The sequence below is a fragment of the Bison bison genome, unplaced genomic scaffold (genome assembly GCF_000754665.1).
Source record: "Bison bison bison isolate TAMUID 2011002044 unplaced genomic scaffold, Bison_UMD1.0 scf7180017864535, whole genome shotgun sequence".
NCBI lineage: Eukaryota > Metazoa > Chordata > Mammalia > Artiodactyla > Bovidae > Bison > Bison bison.
The window spans coordinates 6,193,229-6,206,061 of record NW_011495084.1 but is presented as its reverse complement, the minus strand read 5'-3'; positions in this window follow the sequence as shown (position 1 = coordinate 6,206,061).

Below are 12,833 nucleotides of genomic sequence, written 5' to 3'. Positions count from 1 at the left end.
CTGAGTTTTAGTGTATACTTTTATGTCTATTGACGTTTGAGTTTCTGGTGTAGAGACATTTTCTTTCAAATCCAACCTGCCTGGATTATTCCTGGATATAACTGTGCATTAGTAATACTTACTAAACAAAAGAAACAGATAACCTTGCATCTCATCATACTGATTTATTACACATATTATTATATGATATTTATCATATCACATATCCATCCATATTCATTAAAATATTCTCCATATCATTTTTCCATCTTTCAGTTTTGGTCTGTTTTAAAGCCAATCAATCCTTTTTTCTATACCACTTCTGATTTTTCCATTTAATCTATAGACACTGTGTCAGAAGTGAACTTTTCATCAGAAAATTCAACTCTTTCAGAAATATTACCTATCTTCATTTTCTCTAAAGTAAAATCTACAAGCCCCAGCATTACAACCATAGCTAGTGGGCCTTCTCTTTCCCTAGGTTTCTATATGGAAATTCATGTGTTACCATGAGGATGAAAGCAAGAGTCCTCTCATTTTTCTGAGTATCTGGGTTTCCTTAAGCCCTCTACCATCACCACCCCGTAAACTCTTAAAGTATGGTGTAGGCTAAGGTTTGCCCAGTTTACTTGCACTACCCTCTTGGCAAGACATGCAAAATGGCTTACTTTATACTTTTGAATGTGAGGGTGTTTTGCAGCTATTTATTCTCAGCCTGAGGCCTCAACAATTGTCTACAGATAGATCACTTTGAGTACTATGATTTAGTGTCTCCATCATATCACAAGTATCTATCAAATAAATTAACTTATTGATGAGAACATGGATGCATCTTTCACCTGGGATTCCATACTTGGAATAAAAGGCAATATCATTTACCTTGTAAATTCTCTGGAGACCTTCTGTGTAGGAAAGAGTGTAGTAGGCCTGAGACTGTCTAGTTACAGAAAATCCTGCTTGCAAGGTTGACTCTAGCTTGCACCTGGGAACTTGGCTGATAAACAGTTCCCAACAATGATGTGAAACTTCCTTAAGTGACAAGAGTGTCTCATTGTACCCGAACAGTTTGTACAAACAATGTGGTTCATGCTGAAACCCTACTCTCCTTTGAGGATTCTAGAATTTGGAAATGCTAGACAGAGTTCCTATATAACCAGTCCTTAGTAAGACTTTTGGACACTGAACCTCTGCTGGATAAGGTGAGTATTGTGTGGCTCCATGGGCAAAAGATTCTCCAAACTCGGTTCTTGGTTTCCCCTACATTTTGTATATTTTCCCTTTCTGATTTTGCTTTTTATCCTTTCACCATAAAAAATATTAGCCCGGAGTAAAATTACATGATGAGTCATGGGAGTCCTAGTGAATCGCTGAACTTGGACTGGTCTTGGAGACCCTCAACACACTCCCTGGAAAGGGGAATTTCATTTCTAGCCAAGGGCTTGAGTTTCAGGAAGGATGCTGTCAATACACAGAAATTTCTCACCTTCACCCAAAATATTTGTTTTGCATGTTATTAGAGTAATTTATATCATTACTCATAACTATTTTCAATTTCTACTTATTCCATTCCATCATCAAATAAACCTGAACACACTGAAATTTTCAAATAATATCTATTCCTCTCCAAATGTTTGCCCATTCTGTTCTCATTTCCTTGAGTACCTCTTCCAACTCTCCCACTGGCAGAAGTCTAATTTTTTTAAGGGCCACTGAGAGACAGGAAAGGGTTAGTGTATGGTTTTGGAGCCAGATGGTCTGGGCTTAAATCATGCCCCTTACTAGCTATAACCTTGAGCAAGGCTCAGTTCTATAGTAAATTCTATAGATCAATTTACTTGAAAAATGCATGTAATGAAAAGTGAACCCACAGAGTAGGTACTACTAATTTAGAATTACATGATTCAATATTTAAAACTGTATGTAGCACATTGTAAAATAATATCATTCACAGATTTATAAAACAAATTACACTGGCTTCATAATAGATCTAAAGAATATACTATACTGGCTTCCTATTTGCTTTTTGGAAAGTACATGGTGTGCCCTTGGCTGAGACCATCAAGTGGGGGTGACAGAACACAGTGAGAGAGGAAAGGGTTTGCATGTCTTGCTAAGTGACTAAACTGACCTCCAATCTCCTGGCGCAAAAAGGTAGAATGGGGTAAGTTGTTCTGTGCCTGATTTCCGGAATGCCTTGGGGAGTACTGTTTTAAAAGGTCTAGTATACGGTTACATGGGCTTTCCAGGTAGCTCAGTGGTAAAGAATCCATGTGCCAATGTTAGGAGACTCAGTAGACACAGGTTCAGTCCCTGGGTCTGGAATATCATCTGGAGGAGAAAATGGCAACCCACTTCAGTATTCTTGTCTGGAAAATTCCATGGACCAAGGAGCCCTGCAGGCTGAAATCTATGGGGTTGCAAAGAGTCTGACATGACTGAGCATACAGCATATATTGTTACATGAAAATTTGTCTAACATTACCAATAACTTCAAAATAAATTGTGAACAAAATGGTCACAGTGGTAAATAGTTTACATTTCAGTCTGTAGGATTTTAAAATATACTGAGTTTTAGTGTTTACTTCTGAGTCTACCAGTGTTTGAGTTAGAAATCTTTTCTTCTAAATCCAACCAACTAAGCTGGCTGAGCTTCTAGGCCTTTGGGATTCAGAAGACTTAAGATGAGACCAGAACAATATCTTGGCATCTCCCACACTTCCTGCCACTTTGCCCTTATAAGTGCCCCATAAAAACATCTCTTTTACTCTTGTAGTCCTTCTGTCCATGGACCCCTCCACAGCCTCGCTATTCACACCTACCATCTTTCTTCTCCTTTTTAAAACTTAATTAGATTCATGATTCCTAAGTACTTCTTTACAGCCACACTTATCTCTCACTCACTCTCAGCATCCAAATCTGTGCTGGCTCTAGTGTGCCTGAAGTTTGCTGGAGAAAACATTACGACTGTGCAGGACACTATGCATCACAATCACTGACATTGATTCAGCACTCTCTACTTCCTGGCAGTGCTATTGGTTTTCTGGTAAAGTCCTTTTCTCATGGGGACTAAGATTGTTTGCAAAATATTATAGACTGGAGGAGAAATGAGGAAGTACTCTTTCAGGCACCATAAAAATGATCATAAATAATGAATATGTAAATAAATGTTCCCTGTTTATAGATTTAGCAAAAGCTCATGTTAGACCAGTATACCATGGCACAAAAAATAAGAAGTGGGAATTAAATAACCTGAAGATAAACTCTGGATCCATTTCGTACAGACTCTGGAGCCACATAATCCCATGAGCCTCAGAAGCTCCTTCCTGTCACTTACCTCAGCTGATTGTGACAGCAAGCAAAATATCTGGAAAACACTCTCTCCCTATTACAAAACCAGGAGCAGAAGGAAAGTCATATCTGGCTGCCTTCGTGTGAAGCCAAATTTCATGTTTGTTTTCATCATCAAATCATGAGCTGTGAACAAAGTAGCTCTAATTTAGAAGCTGTGGAAAACCCTGTTCCCAAGTCTCTCAGCAAACTGTTCCCTAAAAGTTCCAGCCACTCCCTAAAACTCTTCAGGTGTGCCTTACTGGAGAAACCCCAGGTATGCCTTACTGGAGAAAAAGCCAAGGGGACATTTGTATTTTTCCTTAAATACCATTGTGTATGTGCATGCTAACTTGCTTCAGTCATTTCTGACTTTTTGTAACCCTACGGACCCTAGCTTGCCAGGCTCTTCTGTCCATGGGATTCTCCAGGCAAGAATACTGAAGTGGGTTGCCATGATCTCCTCCAGGGAATCTTCTTGACCCAGGAGTCAAAAACAGGACTGTTACATCTCCTGCATTGGCAAGCAGATTCTTTACAAGTAGCACCTCCTTGGAAGCCCTACTACTGTATTTCCTTAAATACCCCTTGGATTTGAAGTACAGTGTTTTTTCTTAGCTTTAGTAAAGGCCCAGAAGTTTCATTATGGTATTATGTTATTGTTTCATTTCAAACCCAAATTGCAGTACTGGGTGTACTGCAATTCAATTCTAGCACAAACTACCTGAAGTTAGCAAAGACTCTATAAGTTAAAGGGCATAGTCCCCCAAAAGATTGACCTTACTTCAGATGCCAGCCACACTGAAGCAGTCGTTGGAGCCACGCGCACTTCTGACTGACTGGCTATAAATTTGGAGGTTCTCACCATCTTCTCAGGCTTAATAATTTTCAAGAATAACACAGAGAACTCGGAAAAATGCTGTTCATATGATTATGGTATTATTATGAAGATTACAAAGAAAGAGGACCACTCAAGTCAAGAGGCATAGAGGGTGACTTCCGGGAAGGAACAGTGAGCCTTTAGGTCCTCTCCGCATGGAATCAAAGGATCTCAACCTCCCATCATATCAGTGTATTCATGAACCAGAAGGCTTCACTGAGTTTCCAATCCCAGAACTTTCATTGCACTTTCATTACACAGATGCAATTGACTGACTACTTGAATGAACTCATTCTCCAACTTTGGCTGATAGCTTGTGGCTCAAAGCTCCAACCCTTTAATCACATGATTGGTCTTTCTACGGTGTCTTGCACCATCCTAAATCATCTTTTAGTATAAGTTCACTAGGGGTCCACCATAAGTCATTAGTATAAAGTATCAGGGCCCACCATCAGTAACAAGAAACTTCTATCACTGAGGAAAACCAAGGGATTTCGTTTCCTAGGAAACAGAGTCAAAATATGATCTAATTCTTTCTTTAATTGGAGTATAACTGCTTCACAATGTTATGTTAGTTTTCATTATACAAGATGAATCAGCTATATGTACACATTTATCCCCTCCCTCTAAAACCTCTACCCACCCCACCACCCCGTCCCACCCCTCTAGGCCAGCACAGAGCACTGAGCTGAGCTCTGTGTGCTATAAAGCAGCTTCCCATTATCTGTTTCACGCATGGTAGTGTATAATACATATGTTAATCCTAATCTCTCAGTTCATCACAATTTCCTCTTCCCCAATGTGTCCACATGTCATCCTCCACGTCTGCATCTCTATTCTTTAGTGGTAACAACAGTTACACTGTTTGTATTACGAATAGACATAACAATTAACAGATGGCATATATGGCATATGAATTTAATACATACAGCACATAGGACTTAATACTAATTATTGGGATTCTGCTCCTTCCTGCGTCTTGCTTCACAGTTCTATCCTGCATCCCTTCCGGCACCTCTTGAGGCAGTTTCTTAGATTCAGTGCCTGGGTTTTCTCATTTGTAAATTGTGAAAATATCTAACTCATTGCTCATTATCTGTTAACTATCCTAGTCTCCTCTTACTTCTGTACCTTTAATGTAACAGACTTCATCTTGTTCACATTCCTATCCTTTCTAGTGCCTTGCATATGGGAGGCTGCAAAAGCACATTCCAGGGATCTTCATGGATTCTGAACCCAAAGATACAATCGTTATTTTGTGCTTCACTTACTTCAGTTACCTTCCTTTGGCTTCGTAGAGGGGAAGTTTTAAGAAGTAAGCGGAATTTTATCAGGATTCTTTCCCAAAACGAGAAATGGAAAACTCAACTCAAATTGTCTTAGGAAAATCAAGAATATGGTTGTCCCTGCAACTAAACAGTCCATGGGCAGCTCTGCCTTCTGCTGTGATTTGCTCCGAGGCTGAAATGTCACAATTCATGTCTTGGTTCTTCTTTCTCTGGGGTATCTCTATCCCCAGTCTCAACTGATGGCTTCTACTACCTTTGAGCTTTTCCCTAGTTGTCCTAATATGGCTGCAGAGACCTCAAGTCTTCACACTGCCACTCCAGGAGAATATTGAAAGAGTTCTTCTTTCTTAGAAATTCCAAAGAACATGTAAGTACTGACTCAGATTGGATCATCTGCCTATCTCTTAATTAATCACTTTGCTCAGTGAAGAATGAGATCTATTACTAGTTTAAACCTACTAGATACTACCCTTAGATCTAGACATCCAGTTAACCTCATCCAAAACAAAGTTAATAAAACTAGAAAGTGTGAATTCCCCAGATAAGAAAAGTTAGATTTGTCTGATGGCTTGGGGACTGCTGGATATGGTGAAGGCAAACTACAACTTTTCATTTCATCCTCTGTCTTGCAAATGCCACCTTCATCCTTCACTGGGGAGACTATTACTTCCTGATATCTTTCTTTTCTCCCTCCCTCCCTTCCTTACTTCCCTTTTTTTTTTCTTTTTCCTTCCATCTTTCCTTCCTTTCTTCTTTTGCACTTTTGTTATTTCTTCCTTTCTTTCTTTCTAAATGTGGGATTTGACTAATTTTACTCCATCACTTTCTTCATTTCTCACCCTTATTTCCCCCTTTTCTTTAGTTATAGCTGACTTCAATTGCATTTAAGAAATTTTGGTCATAAATGAGGGTACAGAATTAATAAGGCCCAGATATTTACTGAGCATAGAGTTGATTCTTCTTATCCTGAAGTAATTTATTGTGAAATGAATTGCCTTCTGGGAGAATTCTTCAGTTGAATACATCTCTATTTCAAGGAATTCAGATGAAGCCCATAGGACAGAGTTTTATCATGACCCCATTTTTTAAAATTGAACTGCCAATATGCAAAGAAGAGAGTACTCCTGACCTCAAATGTCCTGTGTCTCACTGTGCAGCTTGCTACATTACCCTGAAGATGTCTGTTTTTAATAGCCTGAAACTAGTCCTCACAATTCTCATTTGGTATATGACGTGTACAAAAGAGTTTGATTTTAATATGCAGTTGTTTTGTCAGTGTAAATGCTTTCTGACCTATATCCTCTCTTGTATATAGCTTCCTCAGCTGGGAAGGAAATGCTACCATGGCAACATGTCTGCTGTTGCCATCTCTTCATGGCTTCATCTATTCAGAAGCAAATATAATTTCCAAACCAACTCACAGTGAATCTCAGTGGCAGTAGTAGTAACTTCAGCATAATGTTGCCTCAAGAAATTATTTGTAGAAACTCTTGAATTTCTTTTAAACATATTACTCATTGTAGCTTCATGTGTGAAGCTAACCACATCTTCAATTTCACTCAAGTTCTTTCTCTTGTGTGATAACTATCTTTTGTCAGAAAGGAAACCCTCTCTGAAACAGTGTCATGAATCTTGTCCAAATCTTGCCCAAGTGTCATTTGATATGTCATTCTTTAAACATATTTTTCTAGCTAAAAATACCCATTTTGTTGATCTTTTGACTTTTGTTTTATGTTTAACAATAATCTTAGAAATCATCTTCTTTTCCTGTCCCCCTTTTTTTTCCCGTAAAAAATAAACACAGCTTTGTACTTTCATGACTTAGATGTGCTTGGCTTACTTGCTTATGCTTTGCTATGCTATGCTAAGTCGCTTCAGTCGTATCCGACTCTGTGCGACCCCATGGACTGCAGCCTACCCGGCTTCTCCGTCCATGGGATTCTCCAGGCAAGAACACTGGAGTGGGTTGCCATTTCCTTCTCCAATGCATGAAAGTGGAAAGTGAAAGTGAAGTCGCTCAGTCGTGTCTGACTCTTAGCGACCCCATGGACTGCAGCCCATCAGGCTCCTCCATCCATGGGATTTTCCAGGCAACAGTACTGGAGTGGCGTGCCATTGCCTTCTCCAGGCTTACTTGCTTACGAGTTAATAATTCATCCATACTAAAACCCCAATGCACTTCTATGTCTATCCTATATGTCTTTTAGGTTCTTTATTATTTAAAAAATATGGCAATATTGTATCTTGATACCTTCTGAAATAATTCTTCAATCTGACATGCCAACTCACTAATACTTTCTTGAACTGTATCTAATCTTTTATTTTTCACACTGATGGTGTTTTTTATTTTAATTACTGGTTCTGCTCTTCCCTGTGCCCACATGTTTTACTGGGAGGAGGAACCCCATTGTCTCTGCAGCATGTGATGTTACCTGCTCAGAATCCAAGAGAAAGATGTATTGGGGAGCAGCCACATAGATGCTCATTCTTCAGATAGTGCAGCCAGAGCTTACACTGACTGCAGAGGCTGTCAGGCACTAAATTTTTTTTTTTTTTTTGAATCAAAGTTTAAGAAATTAAAATGTTTTAAAAAGAAATTAAAATTAAGATCAACTATACAGTTATTTATAACATCTCAATCCTAAGCAAACATGACACCTTTTGGGAAGAACATACTAGACTTTCAAAAGGTTAACCATTATTTTGTTTTGTTCTATTAAGTATTAGAGCCTCAGGGTCTGGATTAATGCTAGAAACTCTATTAATCAAAAGTCACATGCTTTTGAAAAGCACCACAGCTTTTTTCTTAAGTAGAAAAAAATAATGGTTTGCATTTTCCTCAACAGAACCAAAAAAATCACAAGTTATCTACTATATTCTTAACTGTCCATATTCTTTTGCATCTTATTATTTGTTTTAGACTTTGCTGTTTAACTTTGGGGTGTTGTCTTAGTAAAGGAAAGAGAGCAAGAGGTCATAAACAACACATCCTTTGAAGCTTGTTATCAATACTGAAAAGACATTGAGTATTATTTCCTATGTCCTCTTCCTGAAGCCCACAGTAAATTTTGCTGTCCCAACCCAGGGAACTTCCCACCCTGAACCCCAAAACTGAGCTCTGGGGTTGGTGGTTTATTCACTAACTCATGTCCGACTCTTGCAACCCCATGGACTGCAGTACACCAGGCCTCCCTGTCTATCACCAACTCTCGGAGCTTACTTAAACTCATGTCCATTGAGTCAGTGATGCCATCCAACCATCTCATCCTCTGTTGTCCCCTTCTCCCCCTGCATACAATCTTTCCCAGAATCAGGATCTTTTCAAATGAGTCAGCACTTCACATCATGTGGCCAAAGTATTGGAGTTTCAGCTTCAACATCAGTCCTTCCAATGAACATTTAGGACTGATTTCCTTTAGGATGGACTGGTTGGATCTGCTTGCAGTCCAAGGGACTCTCAAGAGTCTTCTCCAACACCACAGTTCAAAAGCATATTTTCTTTGGCACTCAGCTTTCTTATAGTTCAACGCTCACATCCATACATGACTACTGGAAAAACCATAGCCTTGACTAATGGACCTTTGTTGGCAAAGTAATGTTTCTTCATTTTAATATAGCATCTAGGTTGGTCATAACTTTTCTCCCCAGGAGTAAGCGTCTTTTAATTTCATGACTACAATCACCATATTCAGTGATTTTGGAGCCCCCTCAAAAATAAAGTCTGCCACTGTTTCCCCATCTATTTGCCATGAAGTGATGGGACTGGATGACATGATCTCAGTTATCTGAATGTTGAGCTTTAAGCCAACTTTTCACTCTCCTCTTTCACTTTCATCAAGAGGCTCTTTAGTTCTTCGCTTTCTGCCATAAGGGTGGTATCATCTGCATATCTGAGGTTACTGATATTTCTCCCAGCAACCTTGATTCCAGCTTGTGCTTCTTCCAGCCCAGCATTTCTCATGATATACTCTGCATATAAGTTAAATAAGCAGGATGACAATATACAGCCTTGACGTACTCCTTTTCCTATTTGGAACCAGTCTGTTGTTTCATATCCAGTTCTAACTCTTGCTTCCTGACCTGCATACAGATTTCTCAGGAAGAGGGTCAGGTGGCTGGTATTCCCATCTCTTTCAGAATTTTTCAGTTTGTTGTGATCCAAAGGCTTTGGCATAGTCAATAAAGCAGAACTAGATGTTTTTCTGGAACTCTCTTGCTTTTTTGATAATCCAGCAGATGTTGGCAATCTGATCTGGTTCCTCTGCCTTCTCTAAATCCAGCTTGAACATCTGGAAGATCACAGTTCATGTACTGTTGAAGTCTAGCTTGGAGAATTTTGAGCATTACTTTACTAGCATGTGAGATGAGTGCAATTGTGCAGTAGTTTGAGTGTTCTTTGGCATTGCCTTTCTTTGGGATTGGAATGAAAACTGACCTTTCCAGTCCTGTGGCCACTGCTGAGTTTTCCAAATTTGCTGGCATACTGAGTGCAGCACTTTCACAGCATCATCTTTCAGGATTTGAAATAGCTCAACTGGAATTCCATCACCTCCACTAGCTTTGTTCGTAGTGAAGGTTCCTAAGGCCCACTTGACTTTGCATTCCAGGATGTCTCACTCTAGGTGAGTGATTATACCATCGTGATTATCTGGGTTGTGAATATCTTTTTTTATAGTTCATCTGTGTATTTTTGCCACCTCTTTTTAATATCTTCTGCTTCTATTAGGCCCATACCATTTCTGTCCTTTATTGAGCCCATCTTTGCATGAAATGTTCCCTTGGTATCTCTAATTTTCTTGAAGTGATCTCTAGTTTTTCCCATTCTATTGTTTTCCTCTATTTCTTTGCACTGGTCGCTGAGGAAGGCTTTCTTATCTCTCCTTCTATTCTTTGGAACTCTGCATTCAAATGGGTATATCTTTCCCTTTCTCCTTTGCTTTTCGCTTCTCTTCTTTTCACAGCTATTTGTAAAGTCTCTTCAGACAGCCATTTTGCTTTTTTGCATTTCTTTCTCTTGGGGATGGTCTTGATCCCTGTCTCCTGTACAGTGTCATGAACCTCCGTCCATAGTTCATCAGGCACTCTGTTTATCAGATCTCCATTTCTATATATATCTTAACTGGACTCACTCATGTTTAACCAGCTAAGATTAAATTTTCTCACCTCTGTTGCAGCTAAGGTGGTGATGTAACTAGTTTCTGGTCAATGAAAATGAATGGAAGTGACATTTCCAACAACTAGGTATTGCTCATAAAGCTGAAAAGTTCATGCCTTCCCAATCTCTCATTTCCACTTCTCAGGGATGGAGTGTAGATGAAGGGGTGAACTACTTATTGCTCTGTGCATGTTTGCGCATGCTAAGTCACTTCAGTCTTGTCCGACTCTTGGCGACCCTATGGACTGTAGCCCACTGGGTTCCTCTGTCCATGGGATTCTCCAGGCAAGAATATTGGAGTGGGTTGTCATGCCCTCCTACAGGGGATCATCCTGGCCCAGGGATCAAACCTGCATCTCTTATGTCTCCTGCACTGACAGGTAGGTTCTTTACCAACAGAGCCACCTAGGAAGCCCTTTGCTCTGTGGAGAAGGGCACTATTCTAGCAGTGGGTGGAGAAGGCAATGGCACCCCACTCCAGTACTCTTGCCTGGAAAATCCCATGGATGGACGAACCTGGTGGGCTGCAGTCCATGGTGTTGCTACGAGTCAGACACGACTGAGCCACTTCACTTTCACTCTTCACTTTCATGCATTGGAGAAGAAAATGGCAACCCACTCCAGTGTTCTTGCCTGGAGAATCCCAGGGACAGGGGAGCCTGGTGGGCTGCTGTCTATGGGGTTTCACAGAGTCAGACATGACTGAAGCAACTTAACAGCAGCAATAGCTAGCAGGGGGAGAGGAACAAGATGGAAAACATCTGTGTCTCTAACACAGTGGAGATGGCACAGCAGCTCTGGAACAGAAACACACTACCAATTAAAAGAGAAGTAAAGAACTTTTTAAAGATACTGTGTTTTTTAGTCCCTTATTACAGAATTTAGTCTTTATTCTAACCATCACCCGTAACTTATCCCCAATTTGAAGTAAAAGTCTAATTTCACACATAGTCTGTGTGTGTGTGTGTTTATCAGCATATGTGTATGTGTATTTATAGTTTTTATTTTAAAAGTTTAAGCTAAGACAAAGATAAATATAGCGCTAAAGTTTAGTATAGAAATATAATTTTGTATGTGAGCTTTCAACTTTCTACAGATTTTAAAATCAGTTCCTAGGACTTTAGGAATGTATTCCACATTTACAAATGTGTCTTTAACAGTGCTTCCTAATTTGAAAATTTTGTTTATAACCATGTAGTGTGAGTTAATACTTGTTCTTAAGGGAAAAATAAATGTCTAGATTGAATGATGACTGTGTGAGAATAAGGTTCAAAAAGTTTTGGGTATTTTACCAATCTATATCCTGAATATTCTTCAACTGTAATTACATAAATTATCTCCTTTATCCTTCACAACAAATTTTATTTTAGCAAAAACTAAAATAAATAATAAGACGCAAAACAATATGGACAGATAAGAATATAGTAGATAACGTGATTTTTTTTGTTCTGTTGAGGAATGTAAGACATTTTTTTTCTATTTAGAAAAAAAAAGTCTGTGGTGCTTTTCAAAAGCTTGTGACTTTTGATTCACAGAGTTTCTAGCATTAATCCAGACCCTGAGGCTCTAATACTTGATACCTAATACCTCTAATACTTGGTACCCTGTGCACAGATGAGAAAATTGAGGCAGAGAGCCATGAAACAACTTGCAAAACAACCTGAATTTAGGAAATAAAATGATCTGAGATTTAAACAAACAATATTGCTACAGAGTAAGCTTTGCTTCTTCTACCATCTTAGGGTTGCATCCAACAAGCCATTTGTCATGGGACTTTTTGCCAAATAAGATTTGAGAAACATGATAGTGAACCATCAAATGTACAAAATATCCCCTTCTTATGAACAAAGCAAATTATGAAAGGCTAAATCTAAGTTGTATATGCTTATATATAAATGTATACCTATATTTTATATGGTTGTGAGAGTTGGACTGTGAAGAAGGCTGAGCACCAAAGAATTGATGCCTTTGAACTGTGGTGTTGGAGAAGACTCTTGAGAGTCCCTTGGACTGCAAGGAGATCCAACCAGTCCATTCTGAAGGACATCAGCCCTGGGATTTCTTTGGAAGGAATGATGCTAAAGCTGAAACTCCAGTACTTTGGCCACTTCATGCGAAGAGTTGACTCATTGGAAAAGACTCTGATGCTGGGAGGGATTGGGGGCAGGAGGAGAAGGGATGACAGAGGATGAGATGGCTGGAT